Source organism: Lissotriton helveticus, chromosome 12 (genome assembly GCF_964261635.1).
Source record: "Lissotriton helveticus chromosome 12, aLisHel1.1, whole genome shotgun sequence".
Lineage (NCBI taxonomy): Eukaryota > Metazoa > Chordata > Amphibia > Caudata > Salamandridae > Lissotriton > Lissotriton helveticus.
This window is the reverse complement of record NC_136073.1, coordinates 280,668,091-280,680,463: the sequence shown is the minus strand read 5'-3', so window position 1 is coordinate 280,680,463 and position 12,373 is coordinate 280,668,091. Positions and strand designations below refer to the sequence as shown.

The following is a 12,373-nucleotide window of genomic DNA, read 5'->3' as shown; positions in this document are numbered from 1 at the left end:
CTGAGAGACAAGTGAGAAGAACATTGTGATCAACGGTGTTGAGGGCCACAACAATACCATTGCCTACAATGAAACATATCTAACTTAAAATTGAAATGATGGCCATCTCGAAACTGTAACCTGGGCAAAACCTGAATTACAAAGGTTGTAATATGTGATTAGATTCAATGAAATTTTAAATAGTGACAACACTATCAGTATATTTTGTGGTATTGGGCGGCGATGAAATATGCGTAAAATGTATTGTGTCAGTGGGATCTAATCCAATCTTTTTTTTTTTTTAAATCAAGGTTAATACGTGAAGTCATAGTAGTGTGGACTATGGAACAGATACTATGAGCAAAGACCTCAGGAGTATATTTCAGAATCCTCCACAGGAATAGGTCTAATGGTTACCCAGTGGATTGCTTCCTTTTGTTGAGGCAATAATGTAATGACGCAAAGTGAAACAAAGACGGCGAAGGGGTTATTCCCCTTAGTGGCGTAAATGGCAGACTCTGATTATTCAGACCCTCGGTATTTGATTGAGTTTCCTCTCTGGTAAGTCTCACCTTATTGATGCAAGAGACCAGGCATCGAATCAGCTAAAAGCTGCACCGGGATCTCTGTTATGGATTCCTTGGCCACCAAGGTCAGATCTTGAACTGTTCTAAATAAAGATTTTACAGATGAAGTTGCTGAGTTGATCTTAGAAGAAAAATATCTCCTCTTTGCTGGCCTGACTAGATGGCAGTGGTTGCACAGTAGGCGTGTATACAAAGATTTACCGTCTATGACATAGGATTTCCTCTAGCAGTGTTACAAGTGATTTAGAATTGCTTTTTCTGCCTGAATCATGGGGGTAACCCATTTCCAAATGAAGGATTTATCCTTTAGTGTTTTACAGTCTTTTGAAGGAGATCAACAAAAACAGAGGTCATAACTTCATTTAAAAAAAATCTAAACATAGAGCGTGATCATTGGGAGAGTGGGGACGCAGAATGTTCTTTATTTTATTCTCATGCCAAAGTCAAGATTGGAGCTTTAATGTTTTTTTTCAGGGTCACAAAAACTGCTAACATGGTGCCTGGTGTAGAAAGGTGGATATCTGACTATGGTTACCCCCAACTTTTTGCCTAGTGTTTTGCTGGTTTTCGACCTAGTTGGCCTGGGGCCCTGCTATTCAGGACCCCAGACTAATTGCTCTCTCTGTAAAATGGACTCCATGTACCTTAGGTACATACCTAATTGGATGCTGGGTCACCTTATCAGCCCCTGTACAGTGTACCTTAGGTACCCAGGGCATAGGTGTACCCAGGGCCTCCCAGGGGCTGCAGCATGTATTGTGCCACCCCTGGCTGACCATCCAAACTGACACAACTGGCTGCTAAGACAGCTGGGGCAAGGTGGTGTAGATATTTGCTGTAGATATAGTATACCTATATCTAACCCCAAAATAGACACATATACTCCTATACGTCACTCCTATGGCAGGCCTTATCAATCCTGAAGGCAGAGTGCTTGGAATTATGTGAGATGGTACTCTAGCATGAGCTGAGCCTGTCTGCAGCTTGCGGAACCAAGTCCTTATAGCTGTTCCATGATAACGCTATACCATATACTCTTAAATGCATTATAATCCTTGCGGTTGAATGCTAACTTTGGGATAGCATTATCAAAACATGTCGAGTAAGGTGTCATACGAATTGGAATACTACCCCCTCGCCAGTTCTGGCGATGGGGGTAGCATTCCACCCTTCTAGAGGGACACGACATGTATGTAACTGTGAACCCCGGTTAAAGTTAACTTGAGCCTCAGCATCACAAAATGGATGCTGCCACCACAGACACAAGTCTGACCTCCTGCTGCTGGGAGTCCTTCCAGCGAGGGAGGCTTGGACCAAGGGTTTCCTGCCTTGGGAGGTGCTAGCACCACCCCAGACAGGATTTTGTGTATTGGGTAGGACCGGCCTGAAAGGAATGAGACATGCCTGGGGCACACAAGGTGCCCTGTGCATACACCGGTTCAAACCAGTTGCTGGGGGACCCCTGCCCCAGATCTGGCGCGAAGCCGGACAAAGGATAGGGGGTGTAACCACCCCCTTCCTGGTCCCACCCATGGGAGGGATCTAGTCGTAGTGCAGCCCCCTTTAGGAGAATAAAGATAGGAGCTGGTCCCATTCCAAATTAGATTAATCCTGACTTGAAACTTTACAAGAAGAAACTCTGGACTTCGACGTTCTGCTCCCCAGAAGACTGAAGAAATCTCCCTTGTGGACAAGGAGTGTCCACCCTGCAACTGCAGGCACCATCAAGCGTCCAGCGGCTTCACTTTGTCGTCTTCCCTCGAGGATCCAGACTTCAGAGCCCGACGAGACCCGGATTCCCAGACCTCTCCGACCTCAACTCACATCTGCAGCACAGCTGAGATCCGTGGGTGCGACGAGACACGTGGGACCGGCCATCTTGAAAGAAGCTGCACTTCGCTTCCAGCACGACTTCTGAGGTAACCTCGATGAAGTGCTTTGGGGACTGAGAAGCCCCGCCCCGAGCAGCTCCTGCACTGAAGACCAGCCCTCCAGCATCCACGAGATCTGCGTGGGGCCCTTTTGCTTGGTTGCTGCTCGACGCGTTGTCTGGTCACTTGCCGGCTGGCTAGTGGCCTCCTAGACGACGATCCTTGAAATCTTCACTGATGGTCTAGTTGCTCCAGACTGGCCCCTTGCTCCCTTCCAAAAGAGGAGCACCCCGGACCCTCCTGGTCCACTCCAGACGCCGTTTCCACTCACCGCGTGGGTTGCCTTTGCCAAGGCCTGTTGACTCCAAATCCGGATCCGACACCGCCGACAGCGAGAGCCTGCGTGGGACAGCTGTTGCCTCCATCCTGGTCATCGAAGACACCTCCTGGTCCACGTGGCTGCAGAGACAAGCGTCCACTCTTCACCTGATCGCGACGACAGCATCTGGTTCCCTCCTGGTTCCACTCCGGTCACTGGCTAGTGACTTTGAACATTGTCCCCTCTGCTTTCAGGTCCTCTTCTTCCTCGATCCATCCGTGGATCGCACCGGACATCTTCCACTTGGTCGCCTGCAGCATCTTTCTTCCAGGCTCCATAGACTTCAACGCAGAAACCCGACACGACTTCGCACCTATGCACCCGCAGCCCGTGGGTGAGGTAACAAGAGCATTTCGGTGCTCAAGGGTAGATTAACTCTCCTAGTGTCCAGATTCACAGTCGTTTTAGTCCTAACCAGTCAGGATTGTCCGTACTCACCTTTTTTTTTAACTGTACTGTCCATTGACTTTGTTCCGCATCTCGCGTGTGAGTTCACACTCTGCACACGCGTCCCGTGGGCCTCCTATTACTTACCTGAGGTTAGGATAGTGTAGTCCCAGCGAACCTACAGCCTCTGGACAACTCCATTCCTTCTATCGATTTCCTTATACCATTTACTTAGTAGATGGTTTGTCGTGCCCCTAGGGCACCATTGTAATTTTGTACAACTTATCGTATTTTTCCTAAGAGAGAGTCATGTGCTGAGCCCTCTGACCTCATAAAGAGTTCAGAGGTGTTTGTTATTAATAAATATACTGTTTATTTTCATAACAACCTGTGTGGTGTCCTTTCATCTGGTATTCAAGGGGTTATATGTGGTAAAACAGCTGGCTTCACATGCCAAAAGAGTTTAGCCTAAGACTGCTTTGTCCATGCTACCATTAGGATAGCTGGTCTATAAGGTTGACTTACAACCAATCACCATAAGGGTTGTTTGGACTGATACAAGGTGATCACTAGAACTAGTGAGCATCATATATCAGGCCAACTTCTCACACCTGGTTTCAAGTTGATTGTCCGGAATTAACATAACCACGAATTAAGAATAGGATAAGGTTGTGAACTGACCATGGTATAGGTGTGACTGACGTAACGAAGATCAATGGTGTACCCAGCTGTGTGTGTAGGGAACTTCACCAGTTATGAAAGATCAAGGACATTCATAAATACGATTAGGGCCCTTAATTGTGAGCAGAAAGCATCATCCACATGTAGATTAAAGTCACCTAAAATCAATCCCAGTTGCCAGATGAATCAACATATCTTACAATCACTCCAACAACGGTTTGTGTGTTAGGATGGTGGTAGATCAGTGCGACATCATTATTATAGACTCTTGGTAACTTTAAATTCTCTACTAAAATCTCCACATTATTATAGATTTGGCAGGGACCCTGCATAATGTTTCTCTATGCAGTAGATGATCATAATGCTTACACCTTTTCTTAAGCCTCTGTCAAGTTTTCAAATATTATGTTGCAGGGAAAAAGTCTTCTGAAAGATGCCTGCAATCATTGGCCACAGTGTCTCAGGTATTGCCTACAGGTGTAACAGCTTGTTCTAATTACGTGCCTATATCGAGCGCGGCATTCCGCTTATCATATGGGACTGACTGATACCCTCACTTAAATTGTGTCATATTGGTACTACACTCCAGAGAAGCTGCACGAGATGGATCACACGAGGGAGGTGTCCTGTTGGCGCGGGTGTGGGGAGAGGGGCACTTTGGTCCATCTATAGTGGGATTGTGCGCAGCTCCAGGAGTACTGGAAGCTAGTCCTTGTTGAGGTAGATTCACATTTTGATACAGAAATCCCACGGGTCCCAGCCTATGTTTTGCTAGGTTTACCTAACGCTATCACCTATCCATTGCGATCACGCAGGGGTCGTTTGATTGCCATTGCCTTGGGTTCTGCAACACAGAATCTTTTATCCTATTGGCGAACTCCACATGTCCCTACATTTCAAGGATGGTTGCATCGCCTATGTACTGTTCTGGCTATGGAAAAGCTGTCTTTGATTAGGGCGGGGGAGGGTGCCAAGTACTCGGAACTGTGGCAGCCGTTTTTGTCTCTACTGGCTACGGAATTTAGGGAAGTGACATGTCCCCGATATCTACGTTTGCTGCGTTTGTCCCAGGGAGAGTGTTGAGGCACTCCAAGGTGGATGGTCATGTTGGTATAGCGGGGTATTGGACCTGGAACATGGGTGGCGGGTGGGTAGTCGGGGGTGGTGGGGGCTTGGGGGTTGGTTATTGTTTTTGCTTTCTTTATACGTTTGTTTGCTCATACAGATTATCCAGCTATGGCGTTGGCCTCATATTCATGTTTGGCTCAGCACATGTTACTATCAGGGTCTTCTTTTACTGGCTTCTGTTGTACTGAAAGTCTGGGGCCTAATGGGAAAATATTATGTCTGTATGTGCACTCATTTGTTAATAAACAGATTTAATACTAATTATGTGCCTATTTTAGGCTGATCCTACCCAAGCTGTCAAGGCCTATTGTGGGCTTAACAAGAGTTTACAGAGGCTTACAGCCCACCCATTGTTTACCATTGGTTGTCTTTATTGTCACTATTATGTGCTTGATTTTTATTTGCTGGCTTTCTTTGTCTATCTTGTGTTTGTCCTCCCCCTGGAGCCCAGCCTCTTTCCCTTCTCCTTGTCTGGCTGACTTGCGTCCTTCCACTGCTCACTTTTAGTGAACTATCTTTTTCTTTTTGGTTAAGCACTTTATCACAGTGCATGTCTTTCTTGCTCTCTCCCTCTTGTCTTTCTTCCTCCCCCAAAATACCTACTGGGTGCACTCTCGCTCTCTCTTGAGACTTCACGTTCTCTTTCCCAAGTACGTCTCACCCCACACTCTGACACCCTCTTTGTTGTTGTCTCCTTTGTGTGCTTCTCCACCTACTTTCCTATATGGCTGTCTTCCTCATGTGCGTCTTCCCCACCAATGCGTTGCTTTCAATCTCGTGCCCCCACCACTTGTCGTCGCTGTTTCCCAACCTGCTCCCCCCCCCTACTTCCAGGCCCCACCCAGCTCCACTATTTTTCCTAAAATATTTTTGGGGGGAGTGCCATGCAACAAATTGCTGTCATCCTACACAAAAGTTTATTTCGCAGCTGCTAAAAATGTTTATTGACCAATCTAAGTGGTACCCGCCATTTTAGATTAGTCAATATAATGTAAAAGAAAATGGCACCCACATCAGTCTGTAGGTGCACGCTTATGTAAAGACACATGCCTATAGAATGACACAACCATGACGTTCCCTCTTTAATTGCCAATACTAAATCATATCGGCAAACAGCACTGTTGACATATTTGGGGTTACCTTTCACTTATAATTAGTAAATATTTTTTTTTCGAAGGGTAGAGGATGAATTAGATTCTCAGGTTGAAGGACTGTTTTAGACTGCTTTATCCACTGCCTCACTGTGGCGCCTCGGGGCTGTCCTGAGCTATGCCAGTAGGCGTGGGAGTGGGCGTGTGTGGGGGCGGGGGTACGGTCCCCTCAAAGAGACTAACAGACACCGGTACTCTGGGTAACGCAGGCTTTATTAGCTTAAAAGTGCGTTTACGATGTATGGTTTTGCGATAGTAAGGAAGCGCTGTCTCTGCCTCCTCAGTGAGTCTTTGAAGGCGTTTCTCTGACGCTGTTCTCCTCTCGTCCCGGTGTCTTCTGGGACTGGGGGTCCGATCCTTTTCCTCCACGGTGTCTTGCCATCTCGTTCGTGTAGAAAGAAAAGACAACAGCGTTTTAGAATGCTAGTCAGACCGATATCACAGGGGTAAAGGGGTGAGGAATCACACGTGCACAACTCTCCGTCTCGGCTCTATGGTGCTGGGTAGTGAGGGGGGGGGGTAGTGCTTAGAGTGTGAGTGTGGTATTTCTACGGGGGTTTCGCCCACTTAAAGCCCGCCCAGCCCGCAAGCTGTGACCGTACCTCTGGTAGCCACACTTCCCTCGATGAAGTGTGGCTGGGCGAAGAGCCTTCTTGTTGGCCTCCTGGCTTTCCCCGTCGTCCTCTCTCCGCCGGTTTCGTCTCGGTCTCTTGTCTCAGATGGTCTCTCGTCTCCTCTCCCGTCTCCGTCTCCTGCCGCCGATGTTCCGCTCCTCCTTCTCCTTCTCTCCTCTGCTCCCGCCTCTCCGTCTCCGCTCTTGATCTCTGCTCTTCCTCCTCTTCACTTCGCTCGCCGTCGCTCTCACCTCTGTCTCCTCCGAGTGCATAACACACCTGTGAGTGTTCCTGGGCAGCATTTACCTGAGCCGAGGGGGCGTGTCCGGTGACGATATCGCTGTCCAGCTCTGCCCAATTAAAGAAACAGGGACCTCCAATATCGTCTGTCTCCGTGTCGTTCTGGTCTTCTGTTCCTCTCCAGGCCCCTGCATGCTGGTCAAAGAGAGGCGAGACAGGTAAGCCAGGCGGCCCCAAGTCCTCCCCGTCACACACCTCCCCCCTACGATTCTCCCGATCGGGAAGAGGAAACCTGGAAAGAAAGTCAGCACTCGTGTTGTCTTTCCCTTTTCTGTGCAAGACTTGGAAGGAAAAGGGCTGCAGCGATAAGAACCACCTCATGACTCTTGGGTTATTGGATGCGTTGCGGCTCATCCATTGGAGAGGGGCATGATCAGTGTACAGTTTGAATGTGTGACCCTCCAGGTAATACCGCAGTTTATCCACCGCCCACTTGATCGCCAGGCACTCCTTTCGATTGTGGGGTACCTCACCTCCCTAGGGAACAATTTCCGGCTTATGTACAGAATGGGGTGCTCAAGCCCCTCTTCTGTCACCTGTGACAAAACTGCCCCGATCTCGAAATCGGAGGCGTCAGTGTGTAAAATGAAGGGTTTGGTAAAGTCGGGAGACGAGAGCACCGGGCGGGAGGTTAACGTCTTTTTGAGGGACAAAAAGGCCCTTCTCATCGCAGGGGTGGGATTCTGAAGCTCGGTTTTCGGGGTTTGTTTTTTCAAGGTATCGGTGAGGGGCGCTGCAATGTCCGAAAAGGAGGGTATGAATCTTCGGTAGTACCCCACCAACCCCAAGAAGGCCCTCATGTCTCGGAGGTTGGTGGGGAACGGGGTGTCTGCGATGGCCCGGACCTTCTCGTCTTGGGGCTCAATGAGTCCGTGACCCAGCACATATCCCAGGTATTTTACCTTTTGGAATCCGATCCTCGATTTTTTTGAATTGACGTGGAGGCCAGCTTTGGTTAACTGAGACAAGATGGTTTCTAGGTGTCTGAGGTGTGTCTCCCAGTCGGGGCTGAAGATGATGATGTCGTCCAAATAAGCTGAACTGTAGGCCTGGTGTTCCCGGAGCACCTCATTCATCAGCCTCTGGAACGTTGCAGGGGCTCCATGCAGCCCGAAGGGGAGTACGGTAAATTCGTATAAACCGTCAGGGGTTGAAAAAGCGGTTTTCTTGCGGTCTTCTTCGCGTAATGGCACCTGCCAGTAACCCTTGGTGAGATCCAGGGTACTGATGAATCTAGCTTCCCCCAACTTCTCAATTAACTCATCGATCCGGGGAATGGGGTAGGCATCGAAGGATGAGACCGCGTTCAGGGCCCTGAAGTCCATGCAGAACCTGCTGCTCCCGTCTGGTTTAGGCACCATCACGATGGGCGACGACCATTCGCTTTTTGATGGACGTACGACTCCTAGGCGGATCATTTCTCTCACCTCCCAGCTTATGGCTTCTCTTTTGGCAGCTGGTATCCGATAGGGTCGTTGTTTGACGACGGTCCCTTTAGGGGTCTCGATTCGGTGTTCAACCAGGTTCGTGGATCCAGGGAGGTCCGAGAAGATGCCTGCGCATCTTTGTAGGACTCTTTGTAGTCCTTCTCGTTGTTCTTGGTATAGCTCTTCATTGATGACCAGGTTTTGTACCGTGCTTTCTTTCTTGAATTCCTTGTCGGGGATTGTGTAGGCTGTGAGGGGAGGGGCCCCTAGCCACTTCTTCAGGACATTGATATGGAATATTTGACTCTTCCTTCCTGGTAATCGTAGCCGGTAGGTGGTGTTACCGATGGTTTCTAGGACTTGGTAAGGCCCCTGCCACTCTGTTTGAAACCTCTTCGTGGTTGAGGGGAGCAACACCAAGGCCCAATCGTTGATCTCTAGCTTTCTCCACTTCTTCCCCTTATCATAGTGTTTTTTTTGCTTGTTTTGACTTTTCTCCAGTTGGGAATAAGCCAGGTCCCTTATTTTTCCTATCTGATTTTTGAGAGTCTGGCTATATTCAAGTAGCGTTTTCGTTTCTCTTGTGGGTTCGGCCTCCCAATACTCCTTGGTCATTTCAAGAAGGCTCCTGGGCTGTCTTCCATACAACATTTCAAAGGAAGAGCAGCCAAGACTGCTCTGTTTTTGCCCTCGGATAACATATAGGGCCAGGGGAAGCAAACGGTCCCAATCGGTCTGGTTGGCTGCAAGCATCTTCTTTAAAATGCTTTTTAGTGTCCCATTATAGCGCTCCACAAGACCGTCTGTTTGGGGATGGTAAATCGATGTCTTGATTTGATGGAGGTCTAACATGAGGCACACCTCTTTCATCACACGTGACATAAAGGGAGTGCCCTGGTCAGTGAGTATCTCCTTTGGGAAACCCACCCGAGTAAACAGTTCCAGGAACTTCTCCGCAATATTCTTGGAGGTGGGAGATTTTAGTGGAAAAGCCTCGGGGTATCTGGTGGCGTAATCCACTATGACCAGGGCATATTGGTTTCCTCTACCGGTTTTGGGGAGAGGGCCGATGAGATCCATCGCCACTCTCTCAAATGGGGTCCCTATGATCGGTAGTGGCTGCAAAGGTGCGGCCGGGGGCCTGTGTATGTTTTTGCGTTGACACACGTCACAGGTCTGGCAGTGGGTCTTGATATCTTGATAGACTCCTGGCCAGTAGAAATTCCTCAAGATGTTCTGAGTGGTTTTCTCACTGCCTGTGTGTCCTGCTAGGAGATGGGTGTGGGCATAGAACATAACCTGTTCTCTAAAGCATACTGGGACAAGGGGCTGTTTGGGTTCATCCTGCTTCGCCTGCCTGTATAGTAAGTCCTCCTGTATCAGGAAACGAGGATATCTGGGATTTGGGTTATCCTGTTCTGCATGGGCCTGTTCCCAGGCATTAAACAATGTAGAGTCATTGGCTTGGGCGAATTGAAAGCTACGGTCGCCCTCCCAGGGTTCAGGGGCTATGAGTACTGTCTTTGGGTTCGCCCTCCCTCTTTTCAGGGTCTCGGAAAAAAGGTCCAGGAAGTGAGGGTTATCGGTCCCTAATATGAGCTCCTCTGGTAGGCTGTCCAATATCCCTACCTTCACCACTATCCGCCGCCCCCCTTCTAACTCTAGAGGGACACAAGCGACCCGGTAGCTCTTCACGTCCCCATGGACGCATTTAATATGTACACGGGACTCGGGTATTACCTGGGAATCACACACAAACCTACCCTGCATCACCGATTGTTTGCACCCCGAGTCCAATAGAGCCTTGACGTTCTTACCGTTCACCTGGACACTCACGTGGTATGCCCCTCCCAGCTCCGCTGAAAACATCACTGCTTGTGGTAGATAGCCAACATCCATGGGTTCCTCCTGTATCCTCTTCCTTGGGCAAAATCTAGCAATGTGTCCCCATGTGCCGCAATCGAAGCATTGCGGGCCTCTCATAGGGGCCAAGTCAGGGTTTAGAGGTCTGGGTGCAGGTAGCCCGGGAGGGGGTCGGGGTTTCCGGTCCACTCGAAGTGGAGTTCTTACGTTCTTTTCGGGTTCCATAGGATGTAGCCGGGGTTGAGCCCTTGAGAACGTTGAGGCCATTTCTATGGCTTGTGCGGTGGTCAGGTTGGAGTGCTGCCTTAACCAACATTGTGTCCCGAATGGCAGAGCCTCCAGATATTGCTCCAGATAGATTTTGTCCATTATGGCCTCCTTGGTACTCTGGGCGGGGGTCAGCCACTTATCGGCTGCTGCCTTCAGGTGGAAGAACAAAGTCTTAGGGTTATCGCCTGGGGTCCCTCTTTCCTTGCGGAAGCGTACGCGATATGCTTCTGCGTCTAACCCTAGGTGGTCCAGTATAATGACTTTTATCTGTGCATAAGGCGTCTGCCCGTTCCCATTGGCCACCTGGTAAGCGGCCTGGGCTTCTCCTGTCAACAGAGGGGCCAGAAAGAACGGCCATTTCTCTAACGGCCATCCGCACGCAAGGGCTACTCTCTCGAAATTTACGAGGAAGGCGTCTGGGTCTTCTCCTGCAACATACTTTTGCAGGGATATGCCGGATGGGGTGGGGGGGTGTTGTCTTGCTTCCCGCACCGGGTTGCCGGCCTGATCAATCCTTACCGGTTGCAGCTCCCCCAGGCTCTTCACCACAGAGTCCCTGAGAACGTCTCTGTCTGCTTGGGCGGTGGCTATCTGCTGTTCTATGGCCCACCCCAACTGCTCCTGTCCTTTCACTAGCCGTTGCAGCAATTCCTCCATCTTCTGTTCCCAGATGGCTATCGCAATGCCCGCATTCTCCACCACTTGTGGCGCCTCGGGGCTGTCCTGAGCTATGCCAGTAGGCGTGGGAGTGGGCGTGTGTGGGGGCAGGGGTACGGTCCCCTCAAAGAGACTAACAGACACCGGTACTCTGGGTAACGCAGGCTTTATTAGCTTAAAAGTGCATTTACGATGTATGGTTTTGCGATAGTAAGGAAGCGCTGTCTCTGCCTCCTCAGTGAATCTTTGAAGGCGTTTCTCTGACGCTGTTCTCCTCTCGTCCCGGTGTCTTCTGGGACTGGGGGTCCGATCCTTTTCCTCCACGGTGTCTTGCCGTCTCGTTCGTGTAGAAAGAAAAGACAACAGCGTTTTAGAATGCTGGTCAGACCGATATCACAGGGGTAAAGGGGTGAGGAATCACACGTGCACAACTCTCCGTCTCGGCTCTATGGTGCTGGGTAGTGAGGGGGGGGGGTAGTGCTTAGAGTGTGAGTGTGGTATTTCTACGGGGGTTTCGCCCACTTAAAGCCCGCCCAGCCCGCAAGCCGTGACCGTACCTCTGGTAGCCACACTTCCCTCGATGAAGTGTGGCTGGGCGAAGAGCCTTCTTGTTGGCCTCCTGGCTTTCCCCGTCGTCCTCTCTCCGCCGGTTTCGTCTCGGTCTCTTGTCTCAGATGGTCTCTCGTCTCCTCTCCCGTCTCCGTCTCCTGCCTCCGATGTTCCGCTCCTCCTTCTCCTTCTCTCCTCTGCTCCCGCCTCTCCGTCTCCGCTCTTGATCTCCGCTCTTCCTCCTCTTCACTTCGCTCGCCGTCGCTCTCACCTCTGTCTCCTCCGAGTGCATAACACACCTGTGAGTGTTCCTGGGCAGCATTTACCTGAGCCGAGGGGGCGTGTCCGGTGACGATATCGCTGTCCAGCTCCGCCCAATTAAAGAAACAGGGACCTCCAATATCGTCTGTCTCCGTGTCGTTCTGGTCTTCTGTTCCTCTCCAGGCCCCTGCATGCTGGTCAAAGAGAGGCGAGACAGGTAAGCCAGGCGGCCCCAAGTCCTCCCCGTCACACTCACACTCATAGCAAAG

At 50.0% G+C, this 12,373-nt stretch overlaps 1 protein-coding gene across 1 annotated transcript in view; it reads left to right on the top strand.

Annotated features, from left to right (window-relative positions):
• Positions 1–12,373, top strand: part of LOC144798008 (neural-cadherin-like) — a 566,884-nt gene that overhangs the window by 102,441 nt on the left and 452,070 nt on the right. The window lies entirely within an intron of this gene.